Raw genomic sequence first — 12,718 nt, 5'->3', positions numbered from 1 at the left:
ATAGACTTTGAACTGAAAAAAGAAAATGGTAGTGCCACCAGTTTGATTTCAGACATCAGAGAAAAATTTTCTGGAAAGTTCATTTTCCATAGACTCCTTGCCATTACATATGCCGGAAAACTAGCCTAATTTCTTCTCACTGAAGAATACTGTGAGATCCTGAACATTAAGGCATGCAAAGCTATCTCTGAGTCATGCTTCTTATTTCTAGACCACATCATTCTAACTCTGAACAGATCTGATTTACACAAATTAAAAAAAAAATGCAGAAATAAACTTCTGATGGTAAGATAAACCTATTGTCTTTCTGATTGGAAACAAACAAACAAACAAACAAAACACTAAAGTATATAAAGTAAAATAAAGTATATATTTAAATCTTCCTCTCTCTCCAGCATTCCTGAAGATTAAAAGGGAAATGTACAGAATCCACTGAAACTTAGTTCACTTTCATCATTTTACAAATGGGAGAGGAGAAAAATTGAGTTATCCAGGCGTCTTGTTTTCATATTCAAACAAAATTGACCTCAGTGAAAGACTGAGGTAACTGTAATTCACTAGTCATTTTTCTACTTTGTGGTTAACAGAAAAATGAATACAGTGACAACATGACAGAAGGTTTTCTTTTGTAACAAAAAAGAGGGGAATAAATATGTACAAGGGAAATCAGGGCTGCTGTTTCTCAGTGCATATTTTGAGAATTGTAGCCTTTATAGTTTAAGGCAGCCATTTCAATAGCGAGGACAGAACTTATTCTCCGGAAGAGTCTAATGGGTCAAAAAGATAACCAGCAGAAGCAAGAAAGTGGTTACAAATCCACTACAAAAGTTGAAGGGCATGTTAGAACAAAGAACACTTAAAATAAGTCTCCTTTGAAATGCGACTATATTTCACGCTTATCTCCAGACGAGGTTGCGAAGTGATACAAACATCTGTGTGTTGTCCCTCTGTCTCACTGAGTTTTATTGTCGATCAATCACCAAATACTCTACATGCATAACTACATTCCTGGCAGTGCTTTAGCTATAGATTTTTCCCTTATTGTTTTTCAATTCCTTCTTGCGCTACTTTTATATAGCCCTAGTCTTTTTCACTGTCCTCCTAGGAATTATATTGGTGGTGTCAGATTTTCCTATTTCACAGAAAGGAACGACTTCCTTACGTAACATTTTTATCATTTCACCACACCTCCCCATCAACACATCTCTACAAGCACAAACATGAATGTAAGCAACATATATAATCAGTCAATCTCTTTTTGCATGATTGCAGTACCTAGAAGTACTAATCAAGAGCAACATGCTTTGGAGCTGTGATCTCTGAGAATGCAGCCCTCAACCATGAAGTCCTTGCTATCAATCCAATAAGATAAACAAGGTGCAGGCATGAAATGAAAGAGAAACAAAACCACAGACACTTATTGCTAGGGTGAAGACAAACTGGATTCTTAAAAATCCGTTCTCTGTCTCATTTTCCATTACTAGGTCTTCCTCTCTTAGAAAGAATAACTGTAAGCGGGTAAAACAGTAGTTAATCAAAGAAGCTCAAGTTAGAAACATTACAGAAACAAAAAATGCTATCTTAGGCAATATCAAAGGGCAAAACTACCACTTTGATAATGTCTCAGAACAAAGAAATAACAACTAAGGTTTTGGTCTATAAAATCCTATATAGCAGGGTTCCCCAGTTAAGCATGGGAGGATTTGGTGAGGTGCTACTACTCACTGGGCAGCAAATATCACCTTTCAGGTGATGACTATCAATCAAAGAACAAATAAAGATTTGAAATGTTAATTAGCAACATTACTTCTTTATAGCTCAGCTATTACTGTTGTAAGAGGGGCAGAGGAAGGAAAGACAGCTTGATATTGAAGAGATTTTTACAGCTTTCTAAGAACTGATACTCTGCACTAGCAAGTGATGTTTTAGCTATTGGCAGAATTGCAAATAATTGCAGAAGTAATTTTGCAAGAAAAGCCAAAGAGAGGATGTGCTGTTTCTGTACCACTGGTCAATTCACTCTTTTCCTTCTCTTATACATCCTTGAATCTTTTCTGAAAATTGTGAGCTTTCAACCAATATGTTGTTTGAAGATCACATTTGGGGAGTGTGGTTGTCTGCACAGACATTCCAGTTTTGCAAGGCATCTATGTGAGGTTGCTGAAATAAATAGGGCCAGGTAGGCTCCTGGCCTGAGGGTTTTCAAAATACCTACTCCATCTTTGAGCAGCCACTGGGAGAACAGAAGAGCTCATGGGCAGTAAGATACTTGCGATGGGTGCTGGCACAACTTGTGCTCAGCGTATCCAAATTGAACCAGTCAAAATGAATAACCCTGAAAGCATACCATGTATGTAGCAAGCTCTCTTGCCCCTACAACACCTAGATGCTTTAGGAAAAGTAATGCAAAGCTAAAGCTGCTATCCCATCAGCAGGTAAACACCACAAATTAGGACCTATACTGCAACATGCTATGCATAGGATTTTTATGTTACTGTAAGCCCTAAGACACAACTATTAGGAACTTGGCAGGCATAATGTAGACACATTTTGTAACACAGTAGAATTATTCTGAATAAGAACTCAAAAGCACTGCTGCTTGAAGGAAAATCTTGTTCAGAGAAAAAGAGACAAAAAAAAAAATTAAAATGTAATAGCAAACAAAAACAATAACAGGTAGGACACTATTTCTGGCACCACTCCTGAATCTTGCCTGTTAATTTTTTGGTGGGTCACTAAAGCAGATACTCTTGTCTCAGAAGCTATAGCAATAGTAAATCCAGCAATTCTGTGGCAAACCAGATGAAAACACCTGCCCCCGAAAATAATACAATACACTCCTAATGGTGAAAAGAAGTTAGCTATGGAAATTTAATGGCTGTAGAATAAAGGAATAGAATTCAGCCAGTCATAACCACTCAAAGTCATCAAAAAGTAACCAGCTAACTCCAAGGAACCAGCTTTGGTCTGCTGACACCTGCTTCTCAGCGAAAGGAACAGCTGCACCATCACCTAATTTGCACTAGTGAATATAAGTTGATACAGTGAAAGTAATACTCAAAAACCCTCATGTTGGGAGGCAGCAAAGCCCTATCAAATAGCCTGCTTTGACAGTACTGAAGGACACAGTTGAGCCTGGTCCCATGCTCCCTGCAGGTCACACCAAACCCAGGCACATTAGATGCTCTACAGGAGTGTACTGCTGGGCTTCAGGTTGGCTGACTGTGCAGATGTGTGAATGAGCCTGTATTCTTCCTGGGACTGATACACTTCATCATCTTTATCAGTGACATAGATGATAGGATTGGGTGCACCCTCAGCAAGTTCACTGACGGCACCAAGCTGAATGGTACAGCTGACACAACAGAAGGGAGGAATGTCATCCAGAGAGACATGGGCAGGCTTGCAAAGTGGGCTCATATGAACCTAGCGAGATTTAACAAGGGCAAGTGCAGTGTGTCGTGCTTGGGTCGAGACAATCCCAGATACATGTGCAGACTGGGAGATTAACTTCTTGAGAGCAGCCCTACTGAGAAGAATTTAGGGGTCTTGGTAGATGAAAAACTTAACATGAGTCAGCAGTGTGTGCTTGCAGCCTGAAAGGCACATTTATACTGAGCTGCATCAAAAGAGGGATGGCCAGCAAGGAGAGGGAGGTGATGGTCCATCTGTGTTCTACCCTCCTGAGTACCTATTTAGATTACTGTCTAGTAGTCTTCAGCTCCCAGCTCAAGAAAGATGTGGAGCTTTTGGAACTGGTCAAGAGGAGGGCCATGAAAATGATTAGAAGGCTGTAGCACCTCTTCTACAAAGATAGGCTGATGGAGCTGGGTTTGTTCAGTCTGGAGAACAGAAAGCTTAGAGGAGACCACATTGTGGCCTTCCAATACTTAAAGGGAACTTGTAAGAAGAAGGGGGAATGACTTTTTACACAGTCTGATAGTGATAAGACAAGGGGAAATGGCTTTAATCTAAAAGAGAAGAGATTTAGATGTTAGGGAGAAATTTTTCACCAAGAGGGTAATGAGGCACTGGAACAGGCTGCCCAGAGAAGCTTGGATGTTATATTTCTGGAGGCATACAAGACCAGGTTGGACAGAGACGTGGGCAGCCTGATCTAGTGTCTGATTAAGTGGTTGGTAACCCTGCCCATGGCAGGAGGGTTGGAACTGGATGATCTTTGAGGTCGCTTCCAAATCAAGCCATTGTATGATTCTATGAGCTTGTTTCCCTTTAAGATCAAAATCCTCAATATGCTTTCCTGCTGCTTCATCAACATCAGTGGTTATTAGGAAAGGGCACCTTTTAGGACTGTGCAAAGCCAAATTTCTGGTTCATGCTCCTCTTTCTGTACAGTTTAAAATACTTTTGGTAGGCAACTTGAGACAACAATCCACAGATGTAATCTCACACTACACAGATTTGCTGAATCGATGCCATACTGAGTCAATACCTGAACTATTTTCCTTAAGAAGATGAAAACAAGGTGAAATTACTAGAGTTTTGGCAAGTAGAGCAATTTTCCCCACAGGGAATAGGTACAGAGAGCTTGAATATGTATTCCTGAAATACAACAAAGGTATTCAATTAATTTGCATAAGTCAGTATCAATTTCTAAACTTCCATTGAGATACCATAAATAGCACTTTGCAAGCCTATTAATTTAATAGCTCTGATATTTGTTCTATTTCATCATGTGTTTCCTATGCTTTTATTCATTTTGATTTGTTTTTCCCTCCTCAAATATTATTTTAAATAGCTTTCAATAAATTGCTGCATAATAAGTGAAACATTTTATTCTTTTTCAAGGAAACTCAGCAGAAGTATAACAAATAATAAAGCTGATAAAAGGATACATGAAAGGCATACCAAAATCCAGGGGGTTATTCTGATATCTGTACCACTTAACTTCAAGCTCAGAAATGAACCTCATCAGACAGCTTCTTACCAAGGTCTTGGCCAACAGATTAAGGCCAGCATCAAAGCCTTGTAAGTATTGGAATTCTGTTTTTACCCTCTTAACTGTAAGCATGCAACATAGTAATGTGTTATTTAGCCACTTGGGTTTGAAAGGCAAGATGATTATTTTATGGTTTTTGACTTTGCTGGGTGAGTTAGAATTAAAATTAGTTGTTAACAAGAAAACGGAGTATGTAACAATCATGATAGAGTCTAAACAAAATTACAAAGTTTATGTTCATGTACCTATATTTGGAAGAGCGGATGTGACTGAACAAGGCAATTACCTTTAATTTGCAGGGGCTAGAGTCCTGTCATTAACTATGTCCATCACAGTTAGTTAATAATATCGATTAACAAGATAAGAAGCAGAATAAGACATTCATCCCTTGAATGATGCTTTATAGATTTTGTAGTGAATTTCTTTAGCATATTTCAAAAGTAAAATAACTGAATTGGTGGTGAAAAATCCGCAGTGAAGCAAGACTTCAAAAGGCCATTCTGAAGAACATTCTTCAATCAATCTGCTTTTGTTAATAAGGAATAATTGTTGAGCTAAATAAACATACAAAAACATTCTGTGAGTGTATCTGACACACACAGTAAAAATACTGTTTGATTGTTGAAGGAAAGGGATTCCAGGCCCAAACTTTGCAGGACTGAAGAAACAGACAAATTAAAATCTGATTGACTGCAAGCAATTAAGAAAAAACACAGATTTGCCACGGGGAGTTCTGAACTAACATCAAAATGGTTGTCTAAAAATGACTCAGTGTAATCCTGGTTTAACTCAGTAATTGACAGTGGAATCAAAGTATAAATTATTTTGTCGTTCAGATATTATGAAAGAGGAATACAAACATACACGTGTTCCCTCTCTTTCACTCACACAGGCTTGCTCCTCCCCATGTTTTGCTGTAGACAAGCACTCAATCAGTGAGTGTCCTACTATTTTAAAAATAAAACTTTTTTTTTTCCCCTTTATTCTTTTTCTCTCCCTTTTTTGTTTTCTTTCTACATAGTCTCATAACATAGTGATCCATCATCACGTTTGGTGGCAAGCAACCAAGTGGATATCAAACATTTGTGGTACTTCTAAAGCCCCAGAGCCAAACTGCAAATTGGAAATGCACTCCTGGTTACTCCATCAACAAAAGAGATCCTTGATGTGCAATTCTACTCATCACTCCTCTTAAGTTATTATCAGACAGCTGAGATGAGACAACAATGAACGAGCATGTGCCTGATCATTAGCATGTCAGACATACATTATTAAAAACAGTAGGGACAAGAAAAAAGATGAGAGGAAAGGCATTTGCTCCTTTGCACAGACATTAGAAAGCTTATTTTGGAAGAAAAGAATTATAGGAAGGACTGACATAGATATAAGGACTTTCTGCAATGAAGGCACCCAAATCTTCAGCATATTTTAGATAAATCAAGTTTTCAAGTATTTTCTGGTCTGTATTAAAGGAATATAAATGTTTAGCTCATATGAATTGGAAATATACTCTTTCACCTGGATAATGGTTCCTATATCTTGGTATTTCATTTTCCTAATGTTATGAGCAAAGTAACTATCCCACACTTAAACAGCACAAAAGCAAACATTCTGACTATCTTTAAAACATAAGTTCTTGATCACATACAAAGTCATCTTCTCATGTTCACTACTTAAAAAGAGGCATGCATATCTTCAGAGTTTTTAGGATATAAAGCAATCACAAAATGTTAACAATAATATTTGCATGGTTCTCTTATTGAAAACGTTTATCGAGCATTTATCTACACAGTTCACAACAAAAAATAAAGCTATCGTTGGGCTGACAATATCTACTATCTTCATTTAGAGAGGAATTAGTCTCTCTCAAACCATCTGCTTCAATCCACATATATAGTAGAACAAATAGTATATAGAGACATTATACATAAATATAGTAGAACTAATGGGAAAAAGTATCTCTATGCAAAATGCACAACTTTTTTCTTTTTTACCCCACTAAAAATGTATTGGATTTTGTTTATTTCTTTTTGTAGGTCTAGTCAAATTCCTCAGGAAAATTTGCTTTAGCAAATAGATACACATTTAACATGTAAAATTAAAACAGCAAATGTTTAGACCAAGAAAGAGTTGTGTGACATTAAGATAAAGTCTGTTAAGTATTTTACATGGGCTGTCAATACCTAGAGAAAAAGATGAGAACTGACTTCTGTCAAACACTGATACTGTTATGTTCAAAAAGTTCATTGTAATTCAAGGCTTGGCAGCAGGTTTCCCAACATACCACTTGTTTGCAAAATTCTAAAAACAATCAGTAAAATATGAAAAATTTTAAGCAGGTTGGATTGTATACTTGTAAACATCCTAACATCGAAAGGACACTTCAAAGAATGGTGCTTTTGACAGCATTACTGACAAAGTTTGTGAATGCCTCTGGCTAAAGCATCTGAGAAAGGTCCAGAAGAGATACTCATTAAAGTCCCTTAAGTAGTAAGGACAACAAAATAAGTGAGAGTGTGTGACAGTGCCCTGAAATTTACAATGTTGATCCAACATGACTCTAATATGTTGTGTGAAATATAAATCAACACATACCTTTGTCCTTGAAAGTAAACAAATAGATAATAATAATAATAATAATAATAATAATAATAATAATAAAAGGCAACAATACAGTTGCTGTCAAGACTGTAAGAAGTTTGGAGCAGCATGTTACTCATGAATTTCTAGAGAGACAGACATGTCAGATAACACAGGATATTGAAGCCATTAACATTCTTTTTTTTAAGTGCACAAGTTACAAGTGACTTAGTAAGCATTTCTAAGCCTCAAAAATGTTTTAGAAAGAAGAGGAGATGTATTGGAAATCATCCCTCCCGTGCCTCGATTCAATGTTATTTCACAGTTCCATTAGTTGTTAATACCCATTGTTAGAGGTGCTCAAGATACAGAGATACAAAGCCTGCCATGCATTCTGTGGTCCCCCAGCTAGGATTTGTCTTTAAACGAGTTTCTGAAACTAACTCTCTTAAAAGTTTATGGAGAGCAGAAGGATTAAAATTGGAATGTAAACTATATTCATCATCATTTTCTGGTGTCTGCACAAGATCACATGAAATATGAGATACCATCTCAGAGTTACATAGTGGAATGACTCCTGTTGATATCAAAAGGCTACAGCTGAGGCTACGTTCTTATTTACCAACAAACTTAAGTTCACATCAAAAACAGTTTAACCAATGGAGAACTATGATCAGAGAAGCGGTGATCCCTGTGGAGACTGTGATGTGCACTGGATTAGACTGGAGAGAACACAGTGAAAGTTAAGGGAGCAGATGAGAAAAGAGAAACACTGCCAGAACACTGGGAACTTTTGGAATAATTCTGGGAGATAATTGTAGCACTTGATTAAACCATGCTATTGTTTATACATTTTAATGCATTCAGCATTTCAAAAACAAAGCAAAACTGATGTCTTTTTTCACTAAGTACAGAAAACGTGGTTTCTAACCAAATTATTTGAATGCCAGAAGATATAAACTACAGCGTAACCATAGTCTTACTTAAATTCACAGTATATCCACACTTCTTTGAACCTCCCAGGGATGGACACTCTACTGCTGACTTCTGTGGTTGAAATCAAAGCTGTCTCATTGTCTTGTCTGCGTGCTCCCCTCTTCACTATGCTTTTAAAACAACCCTTATCCAGTATACACCTCTGCATCCTTGTAGCTACCAAGACTTTCCTGACAAAGAGAGAGGCTTTGAATGGTATCGAGTGTAATTATTCGATATTTTTATTCCTACAAATACTAACATTTGTTAAAGAGCAGCAAACATCATAAGATACTTTTTTTTTTTTTTTTTTTTTTTTTTCTGTTAACCAGAAGTGGTACCTTTTATTCTAGCTATGAGGCACAGGTAATTCTATTTCTGCTCACATTGCAGATGTCCTGCAAAAAAAGTCAGATTCATAAAACAAGTGTAATTTCTTCTTTCAGATGGGTGCTCAAAGGTGATTTTCTGTGCCAAGATGCAATTCTCTGCTTCTCTAAAAGCACAGATTTAAGATCCAAAGAGGAATTAGAAGCAAAAAAATAAAAAAGCATATTTAATAAATTCAGTAGCATGCCAGACCTCTTACCTGTCTCATGATACTTTCTCATAGATTAAGCAATAAGCATCTTGTTAGGTGAGTGCTTATCTGCAGTTTCCAGACTCTTTAGCTTTCAGTTATCAAGCCCTCTGTTTCTTCCTCTTCTCCTTCATACTCCTGTGATGTCCCTCCTGTGCTTCTTAAGGGCTGTGGCATTTTACAAACAATACATGCTGGTGACAAATGACAAACTGCATTGTTATGCACTTATTTTCATAATTTGTTTCTTGGTAGAAGAGCAGTTCTAAATGGTGCTAATCCCTCTATGCTGGAGTTTGGTATATTTAATTCTGACTGTTGCCATGTGGTTGTGGTTGACTGTGTCCCTGTTTCATCCAATTGCAATAGGAAAACTTAGTGAAGTGGAAGAATTGTTGCCATACAGGAAGGATGCGAAGCTGTTGGAGTGAGTGTAGTGGAGCGCCATGAAGATAGTCACAGGGTTGGAGCACCTCTTCTGTGAAGGAAGACTGAGGGAGTTGGCTTTGTTTATTTTGGAGAAAGCTTTGAGGAGACATCACTATGGCCTTCCAGTACTTATGGGGAACTTATGAACAGGAGGGAGACCAACTTTTTACGTGGTCTGATAGTGATAGGACAAAGGGAAATAGCTTTAAGCTAAAAGAGGGGAGATTTAGGTTAGATGTTAGGATGAAATTTTTTACTTAGTGGTGAGGCACTAGAACAGCCTACCCAGAGAGGTTGTGGATGCCCCATCTCTGGAGGCACTCAAGCCTAGGTTGGATGGTATCCTGTGCAGCCTGACGTAGTGGAGCAGCACTGCCCATAGCAGGGGGGTTAGAACTAGAGGATTTTTAGGATCCCCTCCAGCCTAGGCCATTCTGTGATTCTACGAAAGTCCCAACTCAAAGTGTGCCATCACAACTGTAATGTCTACATTGCAGGGAAAAGATGGTTGCATGGAAAAAGAATTGGTATACCTTGCATCACAGAGGTTAATCTAGACAGCTTGCAAAGCTGTGGAACTCAGTAGATATCCATCTTCTGAAGGTCCCAAATGTAGGTTACACTACCTGAAGTAGCAGGACCAAAAGAGCGTTTGAGCAGCTGAGCTGCACTACGATGCCAGGACCAAGCTTCTTCACAGCATCATTAAAAGTAGGAGCTATCTGACAACCTCTATGAATGCTGTCACACCTAGAAATGGCATGGATATAAGTAAACACATAATCAAGGCCAACAGGCAAGCTTAAATAAACTGAGTCACTTAAATAAACTGGCCCAAGGCAGAACACAGTTTGTTGGCTCTAAGAACCACAGGAGTAGGTTTTCTAACTCTTTGTTCCACATCTCGCATAGGTGAAATAAGAGATTCTGGTATACTGAAACAGCCACAACATTGGACTTCTTTTGCTCATGGGAACTGGCTGTACACATACTGATAACCAAGGACCTACTAACTCTTGTTTAATGAAGCCACAACCCACTGTCAAAATCTAAGCCTTATGTCTATATCTATCTTCGACAGTGCATTTGAGCCCACTGCTGTCGGTAACAACTCAAATATTCACATTTCACATATGAGAATAGATATTGCTTGTGGGACATAGCCACAGGGTTTAAAAGAGTCAGAATTCACATAATTTATTACTCTACCTTTTTTGAGCAGACAAAAGCTCAAATATACCAGCTGTCTCTAAAGGAACTGCAGTTTGTTTTTGCCAGTATTCATCAGAAACACAACAGATCCCAGTAAATTGGCAAGAATACTCTGATTGCAATTCTTAGATAAGGCATATTGCAATGCAAAGATATTAGCAAATATATTTTTGATCAATTGGAGCCTAAATACTGCTCTGAAGGTAATACCTCCTACTTATTTCCATGGAAACTAAAATAGTTAGAAAGATCACAAAAACACTGCCAGAGCAAATTTTCAGCTACATAGCACTATCTTTCAGCATAGTCACTACCATAAGCTATTTGCTTTTGTCAGTGGTGAACAAGAGTCTGCATGGTGCACTGTAAAATTCTGTGTGGTATCTGAAACATCCTCCACCTGGACAAAGAGCCATTGACCACATCCTTCTGGCTGCAGTCATCCAACAAATTCTATGTCCATCAAGTAGTCCAGCCTTCAAATCCGTAACTCTCCAATATAGAGAGATAAGGAAGTGGTGTTGGGCTGTGTCAAAGGCCTTGCACAAGTCCAGATAAATTATATCTGTAGCCCTTCTTGTCCACTGCAAGAAATTTTTCCCATTAAAAAAAAATCTTTAAATACAAAATTCCTTTATGTTTTTAAATTTTAAAAAATACAAAAATAACTTGGAATTTAAGAAGGCTTAAAACATCAGAAGAGACATCAAGTGTGCAGTGAATTCTAATGATCCCTGTTGTTAAGCCAGAAAAGCATTAACCACATGAGATGCAAACAATGCTTCTTCAGAAGTACCATTTTCTTTGTGACCAAGAGTAAATCAGTTTGAAATAGGTTATCAGAATGTTATTTAAGTACTATTAGCAACACCACAGGCCAACATTATGAATGATAATCTAACACTGCTGATGGAGGGTTCACAAGGAAGCACTAAGTTTATGTCACCAAGAGGTGGGCAACAACTGTGATTTCACAGCACAAAAAACTTGTGCCAATGTCAAGACAGTTTGGGTAGAAGATTAAATTAGCTCTCGCTGAGATTCATATTCCCCCAGAGACAATGCTTACTATTCTGCAAGAGTGAATTTTAAGCTAACATTTAGTAACACAGTAGTGCTTTCGATGAAGGTCTGCAAAGGCTTTTTAGTTTAAGAGTCTTTGAATCAAAAGTTGCTACATGCTTAAGTGGATCCAGGTAACAATAAGGTCTGAGGCACAGCTGTTACGGACTTGGCAAGCATACTTTAAACAAATCACAATAAACTTGTTCTGAAAAAGAACAGAATGGAACCCTCAATAAAAAGGCAAAGCCCAAGAGAAACTTGTTCAGGGAAAAAGAGAAGCAAAAAAAGAGAAGGAGAATAAATGAAACAACGAATTGAAACGATAGCAGAAGTAAGATCGATTATTGAAAAATATTACAGGTGATTCTCACAGAGGTGTTTCAAAACTGCTTCTTAAGTGCCATCAATACCCTTAACTGATGTTTCATTCACTGTCTTTTCCCTCTTTACTGTCTCCCGTTGTCTACAGTGAGTTAGGTGTGGAGGGTTCCTGCTGTCCTGAGTGAGGTTATCCTGAGTTGATATGATTTCTTATACGTGGAACAAATTTTTGAGTTGGAGCTTGTGTTTTTGAATAAGTCTAAGAATAACCATTTAATACCTACTGGAAGTTTTCATAGAAACTTCAGTGTATGATTTTTTCAAACTATTGGATGTATTCAAACCCATTTTGAAAAAGAGAGAGAGAAAGGAAAAAAAAAAAAGGCAATATTCCTATTACTTCATTATTTCTACCAGAAATAATCTTTCCCAGGACTGATTCCACGCCCTGTGCCAGATTCAACAGCGAAGACAGAACACAGGAAGTTTCTTTCAGAGCTCATTTCAAGCAGACAAAAATCAAATACCTAAACAAACCAAGCATTTAAAAAAGGTGAGAGAAAATCCCCCAGATACTTTGAAAGCTTTTTTCTTTT

The 12,718-nt window shown here is 37.6% G+C and overlaps 1 long non-coding RNA gene across 1 annotated transcript in view; it reads right to left on the bottom strand.

Moving 5' to 3' along the window:
• Positions 1-1,415: 1,415 nt before the first annotated feature.
• LOC125700993 (uncharacterized) overlaps positions 1,416-12,718 on the bottom strand; it is a 61,579-nt gene continuing 50,276 nt past the window's right edge. Inside the window, exon 3 of the long non-coding RNA XR_007380132.1 lies at positions 1,416-1,508. This is a non-coding gene — a long non-coding RNA (uncharacterized LOC125700993). The remainder of the gene's footprint in view (positions 1,509-12,718) is intronic.

This window comes from Lagopus muta, chromosome 1 (genome assembly GCF_023343835.1).
Source record: "Lagopus muta isolate bLagMut1 chromosome 1, bLagMut1 primary, whole genome shotgun sequence".
NCBI lineage: Eukaryota > Metazoa > Chordata > Aves > Galliformes > Phasianidae > Lagopus > Lagopus muta.
This window is presented reverse-complemented; position numbering and strand designations above follow the sequence as displayed.